General features: G+C 45.0%; 1 long non-coding RNA gene across 1 annotated transcript; it reads left to right on the top strand.

Moving 5' to 3' along the window:
- Nucleotides 1-948: 948 nt before the first annotated feature.
- LOC135972534 (uncharacterized) lies at nt 949-3,462 on the top strand. The gene is made up of 3 exons (XR_010589023.1): nt 949-1,404; nt 2,322-2,509; nt 3,050-3,462. It is a non-coding gene; the product is annotated as an uncharacterized LOC135972534 (long non-coding RNA).
- The last annotated feature ends 17,132 nt before the right edge of the window (nt 3,463-20,594 follow it).

Raw genomic sequence — 20,594 nt, 5'->3', positions numbered from 1 at the left:
TGATTCTAGTGATTACTATCTATTGTCCTTTCTTTCTTCTGTAAGGTTCGTCAGCAGGAAGACTTAAAGGCATAATATTGCCCAGGCTAGGAAATGTCAAGAGACAATAATGCAAAGGCATCTTTGAGTCCTTTTAAACTCAACCTTCCAGAGGAATGAGAAAGAACTGACTCCATTTAGGCTTCCCCATCCACATACATAGAATCATAGATTATCAGGGTTGTACGCTCCTTTCCTCACCAGCTATACCAAAATACTATCTATCCAGTTTCCCAGGATCCATGTAGTTTTGCAGTGTTGGGACTGGGGTTTGCATGGTGTTTATTTTATTGCCCCTGTTGTCACTGTTTACTGTTAAAAGGAATCAGTAATGTTTGGATGTACTGTGGGATTTTGCTGGGAAACAGGTTGGCTTTTCTACTGCTTCAAAACTATTATGCCCTCAGTTGCTGCTTCAGATTCCCTTCCCTTGCTGCAACGGTCCCAAAAATGATCTTGAGTTGCATGTCTCCCCAACTGGTTCCCCTGTCAGGAATATTCCACTCTCCATGGGCTGTAAGGACTGGAGGAGAAGAGTAATTCACAGTGGCAACACCATCAGTAAGGCCAAAGAAGGATCCCATTACCAGTGACACAACAAACATACCTGATTCCATTGCCTCTCCCCTATTAACATCTTGGTCACCTGCATCACCAGTTGCAGGACATTCTGGGGTCAGCTGCACAGTGATAGGATAAGATTGTGTTTCCTGTTTAGCAATCAATTCCCTAGTTGTTCAGGGCTCATCCCTAAATAGTCCTCCTGTGCATGGACATGCTGTGTGAAAGCAGCACTAAATCAATAGGGGACAGCTCTCATATAGACCACTGCTTGTTTCCACTCAGCAGTAAGAGCTAGCTGCTGTTGGTCTCTTGTGATTTTGGTGCCAGGGTGACCTTACCCTAGGGTGACCAGACGTCCCGATTTTGACGGGACAGTCCCGATTTTAGGGGACTTGTCCCGCGTCCCGACCTTACCTTGGTCGGGACGCACTTTGTCCCGATATCCGGGACCGCGGCAAGCCGGCGCCACCCACGTGTTCTTCCCCGGCCCTGGGGCAGCGCTGCACAGCTGAGCTCTCAGCTGGTGTCCGCCTGCCGGCCGGCAGGAACCTAAAGAATCCAGCAGCAGCAGCCCCAGGCACACAGAGTGAGGCAGCAGGGAGGAATAGTCCACAGCTCGGCTGCATGCTGGGGGGGCGCGGCTTGTAGACGCCGGCAGTGGGCAGAGAGACTGAGTCCCCCCCGCCTGCCTCGACTTGACCCGACCCCCAGCCACGCGACCCTCCAGGCTAGGAGCCAGAGCGAGACCTGCCTCTGCCTGCTGGATGTTTGCTTGCTGCATGCTGCTGCTCCAGCCTCGTGGTAAGCAATCAACTTACTCCGGCTGCTTTTGCTGTGGCTAGTTGGCTGTATGTGTGCGAGGGGGGGATCTGCCAGGAGGCAGCAAGAGCGTGGGGTGCTGGGGGGGGCTTTTGTAGAGTCACTGTTCTGCTCTGCTGATGCAGGGGGCCGCTGGCCTGGTGAGCATGGGGGCAGGGAGCCACATTCTTTCAGAGGGGGCTAAGCATAGCAGTACCTACACCCCCCAGCCCGCTGGGAAGCAGCTCCCCTCTTGTGGAGGAAGGTGCCAGTGGGGGGGTGAGGACATTGAGTGATTGGGAGGGGGGGTGAAAATAAAATAAAAAATAGGGGAGGAAAGAAATAAGCCAACGAGGGCGACTGTCCAGCAGGGTTGGGAGGAGGGAGGCTCAAGTTGTGACAAATGTTCTCAAGTTTTCAATGAATCCTGTGTGCCTCAGTTTCCCCTAAATTTTGCATGGCTACCCAGTGGGGGAATGGCCAAGCAGGTGTGAAACCTGGAGGCCAAAGGGGGGACTCCCAGGGAGGGTGTGGGCGAAGTGACTCCAATTCTGAACAGCTGCGGAGAAGGGAGCGGGGTGGGCTAGGGGACACCCCCGCTACCTCCCAGCTGGGGGCTGCAAGGCTTTAGGAAACGGGGTGAGCCCAGCCCTTACCTCTCTTGCTCTTGCCAATCTGCCCCGCTTGGGGGCAGGGGCGGCAGGTTATATGGGCTCGTGGTGCCCGAGCACCAGGAATATTCAAGGCTGGGGGCTGTGCTCCACCAATATTTGGAGCTGGGTTTCTCCCTTGGCCCTGCCTGAAGCAGGCCCCGGCCCCTGTAGGCCATCCCCCAAGTCCCTTCCCCCACCCCAGAGCTTCCCTGCCTGAAAGAAAAGAGCCCAGTGCCTCTCCCTTGCTTGCTTCTGCTTCTGCCTAAGGGCTATCGCACAAGAGCAGCAGGAGGGGGAGAGGGAAGGGGGGATGGGGGAGGAGGCGGCACACATGTGTTTGGCAGCCCCCCTCCCCTCCCCTGGCAACCACCTGGAGGAGACGCCAAGGGGACTTCTTGCCAGGAGACGGACATCTGGAGTGGATCTCACTCACCTGAGCAGCTTCTGGGGCTTTGGTGAGTGTTTGACCCTGTGATCCACCCACCCCCCCTCAGCCCCCACTCCTGCTCAACGTTGGGCAAGGGGCATCCCCACCCCCCACCCCCAGTGAGGGGCAACAGGCTGCAGCAGGGGAGGAAGGAAGCCACATGTGATGGCAGCCCCCTCCACCCCCAGCACCCACCCACCCACCAGAGGGGAGATGGGGGAAGAGGGATTCCTAGCCCTGAGCAGCTGGGGCTTGGGTGAATTTTGTGACACCCCCCCCCGCACCACAGCCACCACCCTGCAGTCCCCACTCCTGCCCCACACTGGGCAAGGGGCAGCCCCATCCCCAGTGAGGCTATGGTGAGGGGCAGGAGCAGGGGAGGCCACACATGCAGGGCCGGCGCTTCCACTAGGCGGTCGCCTTGGGCGGCAGGATTTGGGGAGTGGCCCCACCCCAGCCCACCCCAGAGCCCTTATCTGAGGGGAAAGACACGCAACTTAAAGTTCTTTGTTTAGTGTTCAAATAAATCTGTTTGTTTAAATATGTATTATGATTGTCTATAATTTAGACTCACTGATTCCAGACCTTTGTGATGATGTAGTTTGCTTCAGCTGTCAGTGGCTGAAGCTGCGGCTGAAGGCAGGACTGGGGCCTCCCCTCTGTGACTGCGGCTGGAGCCAGACCTAGAACCAGGACCCTTCACTCCCCTGCCCTGCAACTGGATCTGACTTGGCAACCAGGATCCTGCGCCCCTGTCCTGCAGCTTCAGGCGGGGGCTGGAGCCGGAGCCCTGTGCCCCTGGCCCCATGGCTTGTACTGGAGCTGGGGCCATGAGTCCTTGCCCTGTGTCTTGTGGTGCTGGCTGCAGCAGGGGCCGTACAACCCCTCTCGCAGCTTCCTAGGGCCCCCCTCATGGCTATGTGCACCTGTGTCTGTCATCGTCATCTCTTCCCCCCCCCCCCGCTCGCCGACGCCCGCCCCCCCCCCCCCCCCCCCCCGCTCGCCCAATGTGTCCTGATATTTCACTCTTGTGATCTGGTCACCCTACCTTACCCTCAGTGGGGTATCTTGGAGTGCATATCACTAGCTGCTTCCACCACCCTTCCCCCTCCAAAGTGGTTTATGTCTACATGTGCATGTCTATGAATATAATATTCTACCTATTTGTGTGTTGCTGCTTATATGTAGCTTCGCCTATCCTCTTCTCGTATTTGCAAGCCAAAGTTGTCAAAGATGGCTTTTTTGCGAGAGGGCGGCGGGGGGGAGGTGTCAATATTTAAATGTGTGAAATTCTGAAAATGCAAAATTTCAAGCTAGAAGCATATGCTGGCAAGTGGATCTTGGGAAAAAACCAAACAAAACAAAAAACCCCCAAAGCCTCCATCAAATTTTATGAAAAGAGATTTTAAGGATTTGAAATTGTGCAAAATGAATTAGCGATACTCTCATGACAAATTGTTTCGCCAGTTTTATACATCCTTACTGTGCATTATAAAAAAGCAGATAAGAATGCCTGCTAACAAGATGTACCAAACTTTTATCTGCCTTTTCTTCTGAAAACAATTGTATCCCATGCTGTATTGCTAAACTCTGTGCCAAACTGGAAAATACAGTAGTTTGGAAGTAAATGATCACAAATAACAAAATGCCACATGAAAATGCTTTTGTGTATTGCATTGCTACAAATGTTTTTGATTTTTTCTGGTTTGCTCTGGGAGGAGAGCCTTTTCTCCTCTTGATTAGATTGAAAGGAGTAGCTTTCTGAAGTGGATTACTTACATTATCTATCTGATCTTTAGAGGAAACTGTTTGTGGTTTGGGATTTGAGACATTAATAGCTGCAGATGTGAATGCGGTAATGGCCACAGAACTACTTCTGTCAATGTACACCAACTCACTGGAGCAGGAGAAAAAGAAAGGCTGTTGTTCATGTGAGAGCTGTAGTAGCAGTGGTTGAGGGATTCTGCACTATTAACCCTTTCCTTATTATTTTATGGAATATTGTCTTCACTGAAATCATCTGCAGATAACTTTTCTCCTCTTGCATGGATCTGAAGGGTGAGTTAAGATCAGCTGGAGTACATAATAGACAGCAACAAGACAAGCTTTTGTAAGCTGTACCACACATAGGCCTCAACCTGAAGGGAAATCCCTTCAGAGGATGGTGTTAGATCATTTAGGGCTCGGTCCATGATACGGGTGGTGTGGAGCAGCAGTGCCTCCGGGGAAGCACTGGGAAGCAATCTGACTCGGAATGCTTCCTGAAGCTATCTGGTATGCTAGATTTCAGCAGTCCAAATAATATCTAAATCAGGACGGCCCCCCTGGGTCTTACATTTCACAAAATACATTAAAAAGTCTCTCATTGACCTAGTCAGAGAATGCAGTCAGAATTAGATCTCTGACCAGGCCTGGCTTCTTGGGCTAATGCAGAGGGAGGATCTATATTTCTCCCTCTCTCCTGGCTGCTTCAGGACATTTGATAGCAGCAACCAGACCTTTTTAATCTGGCATGCTGGACCCTGACTGGCCTCTTCCTGCTCCCAACCCTTCTAGCCACTGGAGGACCAAGTCTCACTGGTTCTATGAGCCACTGACACTGGCAGGCCTTTCTAGGCAACACCTGGAGGACCAAACTCACTTTGCTTCTCTTCTTAAAGAACTGCTTCCTAGAGCAGGGTGTGCCAAGACAGAGGTGTCTCTGGCAAAGGTCAACAAATGCCTGGTATACCCTACCATAGCACCATACTCCTGTGGGAGGTACGGAAAGAACTGTCCTTGGGGTCCCTTAACACAGGCACTGCAATTCCACATGGCCCTTACACAGGCTGTATAAGGGTGAAGCTTACACTCTTCCCACCTAACCTGTGCTTCCATCGAAGGTCAGGCAGAATGTGGCCCTCAGAGCTTGGGCACTCTGCTATGACTATCACCAAGCATGTAAGTTGTGGAGGTGCTTTTTATTATGTGGATTCTTGTCACTGAGAACTAGATTCAAACACTAAACTCATTACCTAGAGATACTGGATTCATATTCTGTTGTCCTCTGAGCCATCCAGTCCTGCAAACCCATCCCTCCTGCCTATAAGTACGTCACCTCACCATTCTACACAGTCACCACAAAACTGTGGGTTGAGAGTCTCATTTACATTCTGAAGCCCAGATTTCTTCTCAAGCACTGTAGCAAACCTTACTGCTGCCCAGACATGAGGCAAATTTTAATCGCGAAATTAAAGTCAAATCACTCAATACATCTTTAAAATAAACTCATTATCATAACCCTGGAAAATAGAACATTGATCCATTCACACTGCAATCCAAAGATTTCAATTTTATGGTCTTCTTCAGATAATTTACTGAAAGTTGTCACTCTACATTTACAAAACAAACTGCTACAAAATGCGTACGTGGTCAGAATAAAGAGTTTGGAAAAGAGAATCAAACACACACGCACAAACAGTGCACACATGTAAACTACTATACAAGGTTTCTTTCCTTAAATACGCAATCTGTCTCTTACACACACACATACATTGTAATCCCTACTCTCATTTTTTCCCCAGGCTTTGGGGGAAGTAATGTCCGCTGGAATATGTATAATGTGGGCGGAAGACTGAAGCTGGAATTATTATTACTTTCTTCATTTTTTCTTGGTGCCAAGGAAGCTGCTGCATCTGTTTACATTGTTAGTTCACTGTGTTCTTAATATAGGAGTTTTCTGTATTTGTATAAACCAGAATAAATCCATCAATAAACATGACAGAAATTCTTAAATTATCATATTGCAAATAACAAATTGACTAAAGTCAGCCCCAAACAAAATCTCTCCTTCCCATAACATCAACAGCCCTTTACATCTAAGCCACCTTCTCACTTCTAGCAAAAGCCTGATGATCTTTGTACCATAACCTGAGGGTTAACAAACTTAAGCTTAGCCAGACCAATAGGAGAACCTATGTCCAGAATCAAAGGCTCTCCACTCAGAATAACCTACTTCCAACCCATAGATCTCCACCCTAGCAAAAGCACCCCAGCTGTATTAAACTGTCAAGACTATACCTAAGAAGAGAAGGTCCCTAATTTACCTTGGACCCAAAGTAAGCTAAAACCTATAGATCAAATGTAATCAGCTTCTTGAGTTTTAGAAAGAGATCAGTAGCTTATGCAGGTTACAGAACCCAGGCGTAAGTGTGAGCCACATAGTAATCACCTCTATTGAAGCAGGTAGCTGTGTTCTGCATTACCTGTAATTTCTGTGTGCTTTCTTCAAATGGAAAGCCACATTGATCCCACTGAAGCAGTCCAATATGGAGGACTCGGCGTTATGGACAACTGTGTTAAGGTTCATCATGTCTGAAGCAAAAATTCACAAGTGTGTAGCTCTCAAGGCTAGTGATGGTACCTGGAAGCACAGAAGCACCCAGGGATTTACAAGGACCCCTAGATTATGAACCTTAGAGACAAAAGAAAAACACTCCTCCTTTCACACAGGATGCAGATATTGCCTCTGTTGTTGATTCCTCCCCACCAGCCTCACAGTCCCTCTTGTCTGGATTAATCTTTCACCAGTTCACCTTCATCTGTGCGTCTATCTCATTCTCATCTTTGTCCTATGTGTTCCAAGCTTGTCTGGAACTGAGGAGAAAAGAGAGGAACCAGCAGTGTTGAATGTCATCAGCATGCAGATGGAACTGCAGCCTGAGTTGTCACATTGTCTACCCCTCAGGTTTCACATATGTGTTGAAATGAACTGAAGATTGCAACTCCTGCAGATAAATGCAAGGACATACTTCTTATAGTACATTTAGGGCAGTATTATTCACACTAACTTTAGATGGCAGAATATTACGAAGTCAATGTGTATTTAAAGTTTGCACAGTTGTGTTGCATGAACATATGTGAACACACTTTCAATGCTCTGGCCAAGCATAAAATAAAACACTTAGAAGATAAAACTCAGAGAATTTCATTAAGAATTTATTGCAAACTCCAAATGATAACCTCATGTATTGGAACGTGAATTGTGAGCTGAGTGTCTCAGAAGTGCAAAATCATTCTATAAATTATCTGTAAAAGTGGTAAAATCTATGAGTCCTCTGCTATAGGTTATTTTTAGATGCTCAAACTGCGCACAACAGCATGTTCATTAGGGAAACAATTACTTCATGGCAGCTCACTGAAATTAAACTAGGAACACACGTATTTAAAAGAAAAATTGCTAATCAAAAAATGTGCAAAATCCAACTGTGAAATTCCTGCTCATTTCTTCCTGGAAATCACATAGATTAATTTGAAAATAGACAGCAGTCACTAGGATGCAGAAGTATTTTTTGAGTCTATATCACATAGTTTGACACGTTGATATGTATTGAAAGATTTCACCCACTTTCAATGTGTGTGACAGATGTGTGTACACTAAGTACCTTTTATGATTTACAGCTGTAGGGACAAGGTGTCAATTGTGATGAGTTTTAACACTCAGAGCAGCTGAAGGGAGAGGGGGAGATGGCTCTCAGGTACATTTTTGCTTTCCCAATCCTTTGCTGGCTAGAGGCCAAAATGTCCCCAGGTGCAACTTAGAGCTGCCATAAGGGACTTGGCACTGGCTGAGAACCAAGAAGAATGCTGCTTGCTTCGCTCCATCCCCTTGTGCCCTTGCTTTCCCCCTCACTACTCCTGACTCCCTCCCCACACTGTTAAAGGGAACCTTTGGCTGCTCCCCTGCCAGCTTCAGGGGCACATACCAACTGGAACAGGGGCCAAAGATCTGTGTGCTGTTGCACCAATTGCACTCAGAACCTAGTAAAATGCAGTGTGAAGATAGTGTGCTAGACAAGCCCTGAGAGGTGCTGCCTTATGAAGGCTAATCCTTCAAGTATAATTGGGTATTAGATTATTGATCTTTGCTTTAATTTCTGTATGGGTAACTTGCACTGATGGGTTTTGGGGAAACTCTTTACAATGTGCCATGTCCTGAGAAGTGATGCGCACTTCCAACTTCTATTGGCTAGAATGACTTTGCTCCCTGGGATTTGAAGAGCCTGTGCAAAAGCTTTACATCTTTTGCATGCTGCTTAAAGGGGGCAGGTACAGCACATGGGAGAAACTGCAATCCTGAGCGGACTAGTAGTTCTAATTCCTTTCCACGGCCTGCGGGAGGTTTCTGTTGTCTCCATCTACTCTGGTTTTCTGCAGTACACAGACCATTTTCCTTGGATTGTGAGCTGGGCAACTGTTACCTTTAGCACATGTGTATGGGCTGTAGACACAATGGGCTAAATCTACATCTGCATACAATCCATTTCGAGAGTTTTTAGGTATCCATGATATGAATACTAAGGAGTTTCCAGATAGAGTTGGACACCATAGTATGAAAGTCCCCAAATACACATTTAAACTCTGATTCAACAGGTACATAAGCATGCATATAAACATGAAGCAAGTGGGTAGTCCCACTGAAATCAATAGGACTACTTTTGTAGTCTTAAGATTCTGCACATACTTCAGTGTTTTGCTAAATTTGGGCCTCACAAGATAGAATACATTCAGATAAAAATAAGTGTGAGATCTCTCTAAGAAATATTTGTATTTTTGGGGTCAATAGCATTTATTTTAAATATTCCCAGTTGCCATGATTACACAGCAGATCACAATAGCTTTGACAGAATCAATGTGAGATATCATCCAAATAATGCACATTCTAAAATCTCTGCTGACACACGGACATATTATCTGCATTATCAGCACATTGAATGGTCAGACTGTCATCCTGTATTTTGAATTTCCCTATTTCAGTTGCTTTGATACACAGTATTAATGTTACTTAAAATATTTGTGTATTTATAGTTATTCATCTTCAATCTGCCTCAAAACTGATGAAGGAAAGGATGACATTTCTTCGACATTAAGATAAACAGTGCATTTCTTCTATCGCTTCAGGTAATATGTTAGTCAAGTACTACAATTTTTGAGTTCACTGTTTATATTATTAATAGCTGTGCTATAAGAAGTGTACTGTTGAACTGTCAAGAATGATTTGTTGCCAGATGTTAGCATAATTTGCCAGCTGTCGTATTTTAATCATTTTTATTTGGCTAAAATGTGATACTTAACTTTTATGGTAAATCAAGAAATCTAGCAGAACTTATTTCATGTTACAGGAGCTAAGTAAAAAAGCAGCGATTTCAGTATTTTGAAGTGAGGGCCCAATTCTGAAGACCTATTTGTTCATTAGGCAAAATCACAATTGATCTAAATGGATATTTTTTGTTTGAATAAGAAAGGAGAGCCTGATCTTACTTAAGCAAGTGGTCTTTATTCAAGGGAATCATCCTAATGAAATCCATGAGATGTCTTGGGCGAGAAAAGGTTAGTTATGTGAGTAAGGGTACAGTAATGGGCTGTTAGCCCTGATGCCGGTAAACACATAAGCGTGTGCATAAATTTACTACTGAAGTCAATGAGACTAAGGCCATGCTTTAAGATGAGTGCATGCTTAAGAGATTTTCTAGATAGGGTCCAGAGCACTCAACCCATTGCAGGATTGAGCCATAACTGAACATGGAACAAGAGGCAGCTGGGAATATAAATAATGAAGCTTGTTGGACACACTTGATTTGTTTTAAATATTAATATTTAAATGTAGTAGTTCTTCACTTACAAAATGAGCGGATGAAGGAGTGCAATAGATGAAATGTATTTGGATTTTAGTAAAGCATTTGATTTTGTGCCAGGCACAATATTACTGTCAACATTAATTAAACTCAGTTTGGACAGGAACATTCTCATGTAGACTATGAACTGACTCAAAGATCATAAATAAAGGGCAACAATAAAGACTAATCAATCAAATTGTAAGGAGGAGTTCAGTGGGTTACCACAGTAATTGGATTTAGATCTGGTTTTATTTCACATTTTCACTCTAAAAATCTGGAGAAGCAGTTATGCTGGAAGGACTCTGGGGTGATAGTGGGGAGCAAATTTAGACATGCATTGCGATATGGCAGCAGAAAAGAATGTGACTTGGGGCTGAATACATGGAGACATCAGGTAATAGACTACTTTTTATGGCTGCTGTGATTGCACCTGGGTATTACGTGCCCCACACTACCAGAAACATAGCAACATATATGAGCTCAGAGCAGAGCAACAAAATTTACCAGGTTGGGATGTTATCCTGATTTATGAGGAGAGACTAAATGAAATAAATATGTATCGCTTGGGTGATAGATGACAAAGAGGGGACACAAGCATTGTCCACAAACACTCGAAGGTTGTGTTTGCTATGGATGGAGGGAAATTCTCTATGGGATAAAACTAGGTGTAGACAGATGAAATTAAGAAAGGGGAAATAAGCTGCATGTAGACTGAAAATCAAGGAAAAACTTTGTGATAGTGAGATGTAGAATATGAGGCTGTGGAATAGTCTGCCAAGGGAAATGAAAAAAAAAAGTCTTAAAAAAAAAAGGCTGGACTCAACAATAGGCCATGTACTGTACTGGCAGGGATATTAAATGGAGTGATATTTTCTATATTTAATTTCTATAATTCCCTGGGCCACATTTTGAGCTTACTTACGCCTAGCCACACCATCAGGGGCTCGTTCACCTGCACATCTACCAATGTGATATATGCCATCATGTGCCAGCAATGCCCCTCTGCCATGTACATTGACCAAACCGGACAGTCTCTATGCAAAAGAATAAATGGACACAAATCTGACATCAGGAATTATAACATTCAAAAACCAGTAGGAGAACACTTCAACCTCTCTGGTCACTCAATAACAGACTTTAAAATGGCAATTCTTCAACAACAAAACTTCAAAAACAGACTCCAACAAGAAACTGCAGAATTGGAATTAATTTGCAAACTGGATACCATCAAATTAGGTCTGAATAAAAACTGGGAGTGGATGGGTCATTACAAAAACTAATTTTCCCATACTAATTTCTCCCCTACTGTTACTCACACCTTCTTGTCAACTGTTTGAAATGGGCCACCCTCATTACCACTACAAAAGTGATTTTCCTCCATTGGTATTCTACCATTAATTGAATTGTCTCGTTAGACTGACCCCACACTTTGTGAGGCAACTCCCATCTTTTCATGTACTATGTATATATACCTGCTACTGTATTTTCCACTCCATGCATCTGATGAAGTAGGTTCTAGCCCACAAAAGCTTATGCCCAAATAAATTTGTTAGTCTCTAAGGTGCCACAAGTACTCCTTATTGTTTTTGCTCATACAGACTAACACAGCTACCACTCTGAAACCTGTCACTACCGCTTAAGTCAATCTAATTTGCATCACTCAGAGATGTGGAAAAAGGCACACACACACACACACACAGAGCAACACAAGTTACAGTGACCTAAGTGCTATCCACACCAGCGTTGTCGGCGGGAGACGCTCTCTCGCCAACATAGCTTCCACCTCTTGCTCAGGTGGAATAATTATGCCAACGGAAGAGTGCTCTCCCGTCCGCATAGAACATCTTCATCAGACACATGACAGCAGCTGGATTGGTGCTAACCAATCTTCCTCTTCTGTTACCTATGATGGATTTTACCGGTGTGACTAAAGATGACATTTGGCTTTATGATTATGTGGCTATAAGTGGGGCACACAGGAGGGAATATTCAAATCACTGCATCTGAGGACACTAAGGGAATCTCCTAACACTTTTAACTATTTGACTCTTTTACCATTACTTGAAAATTAATACACAACGTTTGAATGTTTACCCCATATGGCGTCAGTAGCTCATGAGTGGCTGGAGCCCAGGACCCTATTGACACCTCATTCTAAATTCACTGGACTACCAAACAAAACCACTACACTGAAAGGCAGACATCATAGAAACAGGTTCAGCTTTGTAAGAACCAACTTTACTGTACTACTGATGAGCTTATTCAAGCATTTTCTTTTGTGCTCACTATGTTGCTTTTGTTCATGTATTAACTCCATGGTGCTAGCAGTCAGCGCATTATTTGAAAACTTCATGCTGGGATATTTGGACCACTAGTGACAAGCAGTTCAGAAAGCTGTACAACAAGTTAGAATGTTACTATGGGGTGATTTTCCAGTCAAAGCTACACTGAGTTTATTACCTTCTCTGATTCACAGATAGTCAACAGCACAGGATGATGCATTGTGCTTGTTGACTGAACAACAAATTTCTGTAACTATTAAAACAGAAGTAAAAGAAAGCACACACTGCTCATTAGGTTGCTAAATTTCCCTGTGCTTTCCCAGTGTAGCATGCCATGTTGTTTGTGATGTTACTGATGCATCATATCAGACAGCAGACAGGGAAGAGCAGCCAGTGCTTTATTTTACAAGACACAAACCTCATATAAATATATATAGTTTAAAAGCAAGGCATTGTAGTGGAGATAAAAGCCGCATTGTATTGACTCCCATGGGACCCAAACTGGAGCTGCTATGGTCTCTTGCATAAACATAATGGGCCAAATTCATTCCTGATGTAACCTCACTACCATCAAGGGAGTTACTCCAGGGATTAATTTGGCCCTATGCAATTTAGGCCTTCCATTACAGGTATAAATCTAAGGGGGAAAAGCATGTACAGCAAGATGCTTAGGCAGCAAAGTTCATAGAGCAGAAATTCAGGATCAGATGATCAAAAGTAGAGAAAAGATCCTACTTGGGTTGATTCTGATGCTGCCCTTATCCTATATTATGCATTAAAGCATCCTGATAATTGCCACAAGGTACCAAATAGCTAACCTAGGATTGCTGTAGCACATTGTTGTCCCTACTAAGCCACTTCTTAGTAACCACACCTCCCCCAGTCTTCTATGTTGACCGCAAGCGCATATATAGTGTGGGAGCATCAGCTGCATGTCAGTACAGGATCACACTTGCACTCCGGTGACACTTGCTTAATAACTTAACAAGCTTTTGCAACAAAAGTGAGCTGGTACTAGCATGATGCAAGTGCGCACAAAGGTGTGGCCCAATGCTGTTAAATACCAGATTGTCCTGGGACAATCAAAGTTAAGACTTAGGTTCATCATCCCTATTTCATGTATCAGCAAGTCTTCACCCCATGCTCCATCACAGAGTGAATTAAAGAAGTGAGGCCGTGTTCTGCTATTGACTTTTATGCAGAATCCCATTAACTTGACTGTGTCTTCAACATGAACTTAAACGGCAGTTCTTCCTGAGTAACAATGGAGGGGTGTAGTCCACAGTGCCCTTATCGTCGTGAGTGTCCAATTCTCTCCTTAAAACCCACCTCTATCAGTGATGCCTACAGGATCAGCAGGCCAGGTTATGAGAGGGCACTACTCCTCTCTCTCTTAATTCCCTTTTTGTTACAGGAGCTGGCTGGAAAATAGAAAACCCTTCCAGAGAAAAATTTAGCATTTAAAAAAAAAAATCACAAACTAGGATGAAATGTCAAAAATGCACAAAGGGGTTTCAAGAAAAAATCCATTTGGGGACTTTTTTGGATTCCTAGCTGCCCTCCTGGAAGGCTCCTGTCAATGTCACAAGGAAAAATGACAAAAGCCTTCCAGCCCAGTTGATGTAGGGGCAGGCCATGCAGGGTATGACTGCACTGCAATGTAAGCTCGGGGTTACTAGGACTTGAGTCCATGGACCCTGGGTTTGCAAGACCAGGACTTGAGCATCCATGCTGCCTATTGACCTTAGGTTTAGAATTTCTGGGACCAGGCTCCATACCTGGGGCTCCAGCATCCACACTGCAGTATGCAGGCCCAAGTCAAACCACCATATTCCAAGCTTTCTACTGCTTTCCCCTGCTGTAGCCCCTTTTGCTCCTGGGTCATGGTGGTATGTGTGAAAACTTGACTGTCCATGTTACAGAAAGTTGTTGCATCCCACTAAGTTCCCAACCCATCCTACCAGGCCTTCTTTTGGGTTTGCAAGCTCCTGGCAACCAGAGCCAGCAACACAGAGGAGTCACTGCTTGAAGAGCTTCTTTTGCTTGTGCTTCCACTCTTGTTTCAGCAAACAGGCAAAGCGTCAATGAGATGATGGCACACATTCCAGTGGCAGTTTCTGACCTACTGAAGGTGCCTGATGGCGGCGGAGGAGGAGGATGATACAGACATGGAAGAATCCAACTGGATGCTGCTGCTTGTGACTCTACGTATAGCTGCTAATGCCCCCTATGTAGACCGATGCTTCTTGTGCTGGGCAACAAGCACACACTGGTGGGTTCACATTGTCATGCAGACCTGGTATGACCAGCAGTGGGTTCAGAACTTTCTCTTGAAGAGAGCTGCATTTCTGGAGCTTTCTGGGCAGCCTGCCCCAACCTTCCAGTGTCACAACAATTGCTTGAGGGCAGCCAAACAGGTCAAGAAGTGGGTTACTATAACCATCTGGAATCTGGCTATCCCAGACTGCTACAGGTCCATTGCTAACCAGTTCTGTAATGGAAAGTCAACCAAGGGTAAAGTGGTCAAGGAGGTTTCAGAGGCAATCAGGCATGTGATTTACCCAAAGGTGGTGGGCATAAACAATATCCTTGAAGTAGTTGCTGGTTATGAGGTTTCCAAACTGCACTGGGGCCACTGATGGGACTCATTTGCCCTCCTCAGGGAACACATGAGTATATAAACCATAAAGGGAACTACTCCATTTTTATGCAGGTTCTTGTGGACCACAGAGGCCAATTTATGACACCATCATGGGCTGCCCTGGAAAACTTCATGATGCAAGGGTTTTCCAGCAATCAGGAGTCTACATTCATAGTCAGTCTGGGATACTATTTTCCACCAAATGACATTGTCATAAATAGAGTTACTGTCCCCACTGTTATACTGGGGAACCCTCACATAAGCCTTGGCTTCTGAAACCACATCCTGATCTCAGAAGGCCTGGCAAAAGAAGGTACTGGCACTCAGCAGGTGCAGAATGATGGCTGAATATGCATTTGTGAAATCCCGCTGACACTGTTTACAGACATGTTTGTATTCCTGTGTCATCAATGCTGTGTGCATTATTGTGGCTTGCTGTGCTCTTCATAGTCTTTGTGAAGCCAAAGGTGAGCCATTTGACCCTGAATGGGGCTAGAGCAGGAAAGGATTGCTGATCCAGTACACTCAACCGGAAAGTGCACCTATCACAGCTGGGGCAGGATGCACCTGGGCAACACAAATCAGGGATGCTCTGTGCCCCCATATTATAGACTTTCATGGGCCAATGGAGACTAGTACGTTTCTGAATTTGAGTGTACAGTCTTTACAGTAAACCAGGTACTGTCACATTACCCAAAGAAATGAGTGTGTGGGAGATTGCCAGGAATTGTACTTATGAATTACATGACTGCATATAAAATGGCGAGTGGGGGTAGGTGAGTGGCAAGAAATTTGGATTTACAGTACAGCTTGATGTAGAGAAATGTATGGAAAAATAGTGTCTTGCATGCTACCTCCCAGTTCTCCAGTATCATGAGTTTACTTTCTTATTTGAAATATACGTTATATGATGTAATGAAGTGATGTCAATAAAATTTCTAAATAAAATAAAAAATATTTATTTTTGAACATAGTTTAGAAAAGCACAATATTAAACTATTACCAGACACGCCAGCTGCCATTAGCACAGCAAAACACCAGTAATAAACCAACACCAAAACCTTTAATGAAAGCAAAGTGTGTGAACAGTGACACGAGTTCCAAACAATAGACCCCAAGTGTTGTGTGTTCCCAGTCCCCCCCACCCCATTATCCTTTCCTTTTCTTCCATGTTTAGCACGCACTTGATGCTGCTGCAGGGAGGGGGGTGGAGTTGTTCATGGGGGCAGGTGGCTACATGGGAGTGGAGGCCGGATGGGGGAAGATGGCCAGCATGGGGGTGGAGGTAGATTTGCCTTGTTCAGTTGCTGATAAGTCCCAATTACATAGGCCAGCCAACCATTGAATTGTCTGAAGTGTTCCTGGTCTGTAGCACATGGAACCATGGAAGAGACTCAGGAGGTGGTGAGCATCAGCAAGACACTGTACTCTGGTGGCCATAAAAGTAAGCAGCCTCTCGAACAGATCTTTCTGCTGGACTCTATCTTCCTCCCTCAGCCAATGTTCCTGCATCAGAAACTGCACTGCCAGCCTCTCCTCACGTGTTGAAATTCTGTCCTCTTGCTCTGCAGCCTGACTGCCTTTCCACTTGCCTTTCTACTAACTGTGAACCCTTCTCCCTATAGTACTGCACCCGTTTATTGGCTCTGTCCAGAATGTCCACCATAAGATGATCACAGAAATGCTTCCACTTGGACTGATCCATGACTGCTCTGCATCGCAGTGACCTCCTTCAAGGGACTCACGTTGCTGAGCTGGAAGAACCAGCCTAACTGAAAGGGCCTAAAGGCAGACATCAAACAGTGCATTATTGTTTGAGTACTTCACAACAGGTTTAGAGCATCCCCAGGCAAAAAGCCCTGTGGAATCTCAAGGCCAAAAAATTATACTTTGTAAAACAAAACTCAGTATATTCTGAGAGGAAAGCCTCAACTCCCAGAATCTCCTTAAACAAAATTCAGTTAATCACAGTGAAAAGAAGACACAGGCAATGGTAAGTTACAATCAGAGCCAGCGGTGGGCATAAGCAGACAAAACAATTGCTTAGGGCCCCAAGCATCTCAAGGGGGGCCCCTATTCGCATTTTATTATGTGTTGTGGGGACCCCCCAAAATATTGCTACTTAGGGACCTCAGTGGACTAGCACCACCTCTGTGCACAATTTCAATAAAAAAAAAATTACAGAGCTTCTTGGTCTCCTCAGGGACCAGTTTGAGTACAAGAGTCATTTTGGCAGCCTCGTCCAGTGTTTGCTGGCTCCTCTCCACTTCTGTACTGGATTCAGGGGTGGTAAGGTCTCCGTCCCAGCTGACCAAGCTGTCGTGAAGCACTGTGCTCAGTGCAGTACCCAGCTCAGTGTTTGGTGCTGTACCCAACACTGGTCAAACTCCTTGTAGAAGAGGCAGGATGCCAGCGTGTTCCCAGAGGTGTGGTTCACATCCCTGGCTTTCTGGTAGTCAGTCTTGAGCCGCATAATCTGCTCCCTGCATTGGTCACTGGTCTGATGAATCCCCAACGCTACCAGCTCTTTGCTATTATCTAGTCTGTGTCGTCATTCCTGGAACTCTTGCTAAAATCAAATTGTTTGCTCACCTTACAACAGAAATTAACCAAAATCTATCTGTCTGTGATCGCATGCCCAGCTAGCAGCACGCATAGCAAAGGATTTCTTTGTGTCAGTTGCCATTACAAATGCAGGGGAAGGTTCACTCTGCTTGCAGCTCAGTGGTCAGAACAAAATGGAAGGATTAAATGCCAAGCAGCTGTACTTAAGAGCCGGGGTCATTGCTTCCATTTCCTGTGAGCTAGAAAGGGCAAAGAAAACTGCCCCATGGGATTTTGGGGTAGCATTGGTGGCCTCTGAGGACACAAGTCTGGGGGCCTAGGCATGAGCTGTGTCTATAGTGTAAAATTATTAAGTTTAAACCTGAGCCCCAGCGGGACTTGAGTTCAAACCCTCCACACCTGCAGGGTCCTGTGACCAGGGCCAGGGTCTGAGTATGAGTTAGACCAGTGGTTCTCAAACTGTAGGTTGGGGGCCCCAAAGTGGGTCGTGACCCTGTTTTAATGGGGTCACCAGGGCTGGCATTAGACTTCCTAGGGCCCCAGGTTGAAGCCAAAGCCCAAGGGCAGCAGGGCTCAGGCTTTGGTCCCTCTTTCTGAAGTCGTGTAATAGTTTTTGTTGTCAGGAACGGGGGGGTCACAGTGTAACAAAGTTTGAGAAACCCTGAGTTAGACAGAATTATGTGTAGATGGAAGGGGCTGGGCTTGACCTTGAGTCTGAACCTGCACTTACATTGCAGTGTAGACATACCCTCAGCCTCCCTATCTTACGCCCATCCCCAGCTCTGGGGGCATAGAGGCAGAAAGCCCAGCCACTCCGCCCACCCTCTAGCTCCAGGCCGGAGAGACTTCACACTCCAGTTGTCTCTATCTCCTAGAACTGGAAGGGACCATGAAAGGTCATCGAGTCCAGCCCCCTGCCTTCACTAGGAGGCCCAAGTACTGATTTTGCCCCAGATCCCTAAGTGGCCCCCTCAAGGATTGAACTCACAACCCTGGGTTTAGCAGGCCAATGCTCAAACCACTGAGCTATCCCTCCCCCCTGGCCTGGAGCCTGTAGGGAGGCAGAGAGTCAGGACATTCAGAGTCAGCAACTCTCCAGCAAGACCTTGGTCAATTTCTCTGACAGAAAGTGAAGTTGACAAGAGCCTTCCAGGTGGGGAGCTGTCATTTCAATTTTCCCAACAGAAAATCAATTTTTTCAGCAAAATTTAAATTTCCCCATGGTATTATTTGTTGGAAAATCATCCTGACCAAAAAGAAAATCAACCACCTCTATTTCCTACTCCTTTTTGCCCTACCTTCCTCCCATATACACAAACAAACAAAACTCAACTACAACGCGAGTAACTAACAAAGCTGTGCCAATCCTTCATTATATACGTTTGCTTGTATATCCCCCTACCCTTCATTGGTTTGTGTCTTTAGACTGTAAGCCATCCCTGGCAGGGATTGTCTCTTTTCTGTTTGTCCAGCACCCAGCACATGATGGGGCCTCAATCCCAATATGGGCCTTTCAATATGATCATAATATAAATATTTACTATCAATAATGATATTAATAATTTCATGTATCTGTGAAACCCATGTCAATATAGAATTTGGATGAAAGTTTTGGTACAAATCCTGTGGAATCTTCATTATTTTGTGTGGATTCACAAAGTCCCTGAAGTGGAAAGTCCTTGTGTGATGCAGTATATATACAAAGAGATCAGTTACCTTTTGCCTGAAGACAAGAGGTTTATTTTATTTGCCTTGTGCCTCAAAGAAAAAAAGACAGTGTAGTCACTTTTATACCAGAGATTTGCACTAATATTTGTTCAAATTTTTAAATTAATTCATTTTGAGTGCACCCAGTCATTGTTCAGTTTATAGAGAAAGTCTTACAAACATAGTCTTTGGAGCAGGGACTGTTCTTTTCTATATGTTTATACCATGCCCAGTATGAAAGGGCATCCATCATGATTGGGATACATGGGTGTATCTGTAATACACATAATTATAATAACAATAATGAATAGATTCATAGGATTTAAGATCAGAGGAGACCATTAAATCCTCTGCTGGGAGTTCCTGCATGTCACAAGATATTAAATTTCACCCCGTAACCCCTGTATTGAGCCCAATATTTTTGTGCATGGCTAACACATAACTTCCAGAAAAAAGGTATCCAGTTTTGGATTTCAAGATACTGAGAGGTGGAGAATCCACTATTTCCCTGGGCAGTTTGTTCCAAAGGTTAAGCACCCTCATTGTTAAAAAATCATGCCTTATTTCTAATTTGAATGTGTCTGGCTTCAACTTCCAGCCATTGGTTCTTGTTATGCCTTTCTCCACTAAATTGAAGAGGCCAATATTTTCTCTCTGTGAAGATACTTACACATCATAATCAAGTCACCTCTGAGTCTTCTCTTTAATAAACTAAGTGGAGCACTTTAAGGCTCTCACTATAAAGCATTTTCGGGCTCTTTTTCTTCACCCTCTCCAATTTGTCAACTTCCTTTTAAAACATGGCAGTATTAGTATTCCAGTATCAGTATCACCAATGCATACCCAGAAGTAAAGTCACCTCCCTACTCTGAGGGCAAGTCTGAACTACTGCATTACATCAGAGCATCTGCATCGGTGCAACTGCGTCGCCATAGCGCGTCTGGCGAAGACATGCTATGCTGATGGGCGAGTGCTGTCCCGTCGGCATAATTAATCTACCTCCATGATAGGCGGAAACTATGTCAGTGCGCGGGCGCAGTGTGGACACCACTTTAAGTCAATGTAACTTACGTTGCTCAGGTTGTCATTTTCACACCCTCTGAGCAACGTAAATTACATCGACTTAACAGTAGTGTAGATCGGCCCTTCGTCACCACTCCCCTTTTTGCCAAAGCATTGCACTGGGAGCGCATGTTGAGTTGCTCATCCACTGTGACCCCTGGATCAGAATCACTGCTTTCCAGGATACAGTCCCCCATTCTG

This window comes from Chrysemys picta, chromosome 7 (genome assembly GCF_011386835.1).
Source record: "Chrysemys picta bellii isolate R12L10 chromosome 7, ASM1138683v2, whole genome shotgun sequence".
In the NCBI taxonomy this organism is placed as follows: Eukaryota; Metazoa; Chordata; order Testudines; family Emydidae; genus Chrysemys; species Chrysemys picta.
This window is presented reverse-complemented; position numbering and strand designations above follow the sequence as displayed.